This window comes from Gavialis gangeticus, unplaced genomic scaffold (assembly GCF_001723915.1).
Source record: "Gavialis gangeticus isolate Ggan-Ray unplaced genomic scaffold, GavGan_comp1, whole genome shotgun sequence".
Lineage (NCBI taxonomy): Eukaryota > Metazoa > Chordata > Crocodylia > Gavialidae > Gavialis > Gavialis gangeticus.
Window position 1 is genome coordinate 183,649 of NW_017729016.1, and position 1,239 is coordinate 184,887.

Sequence of the window (1,239 nt, forward strand, 5' to 3'; positions counted from 1 at the left end):
CTGGATCTCGGCTCTGCGCCTAGTTGGGCTGAGACTGCTCCTTATTAAAACCTTGCCCCTGCCGCCCTGACATGGAGAACAGCAAGCAGCAAGACAACAGTATAGGGAGGAGGAGGAGGACACAGACACTAGTTAGGTGGTAAGATGAGTCTGAGTTGGAGGACTACTGCCATACAAGTGACCAGAAATCAATGACTAGCTCCCTCCTTGGCCTTTGCCCTTCTAATAAACTTCTTCCACCCAAGGATCCTAAAGCACTTTACAGGCAGTGGGGCCCATGGGCTGGGAGGCATGATGAAGGAGATGTAACCACTCTCCTGCCCTCACCCTGATAGCAATGAAGGATCAATTGTTGTTTTATAGAGGAGAAAACAGATGCACAAACGCACTGCAGCCAAATGAGCATGGTCATGCAATATGTAGTGCTGCAGACCTGTCTGCCGAGCCACACACCACGTATTCAGGTGCTTCCCATGCTGTTACTTTGCTGTGCTGGGGCAGGGGTTTTAACCCTGGGAAATCCTGGGGTCAAAAATCCATGCAGAAAAAAGGTGGAGCGGCGCATGTGGAGGCAGTATGTACCGCCCAAAATGAGCGTGGCTGGCTGGAGCCATATTCCAGCTGCCAGCCAGGCTCCCAGCTGCAGGAGCAACATGGCAGCAGCTTTCCTGGACTCAGGTAAGGCTGCTGGAGCCAGCAGAGTTGCTGGCCCCAGAGTCCCCTACCCACCCAGGGTCCTGCTGTGCACCAGAAGGCACGTGCACAGGTGTTCCCCGGGGACTAGCAGCGGCACAAGGCTAGTTGTCCTCAGGGAACTGAACGTTCATGCTCATCTAGACGCAGCCATGAAAGCTAGGTAGGGAGTGTGGCAGGTGCAGAGATCCCACCTCAGGAACACAGCTGGGTATTCGTATCCCTCCGCTGTTTCCACCATGTGAGGCAGGCCAGTAGGGGGTGCTCCTGCGTCGAGCTGCCCACCTCCCTGCGCCCGACCACCTTCCAGGCTCCGAATGCCTCCCTAGGGGCGCCTTATGTCCGGCCGACCCCTCTCCCGGAGCACACTCGCTAGTCTGGGGGTAACGTGCCGCCACCACCCCAAGAATGGACTGTCTCGCGGCCCTGTGTCCTTGGGGTAACACAGGCCTAAAGTCCCACGGGTACTCAACCCAGTACAGGCACTTGGGGTACTTCCCCAAGTCCGGGGGCAAAAAGGTATAGTCTCCCTTAGTCCACAGACCT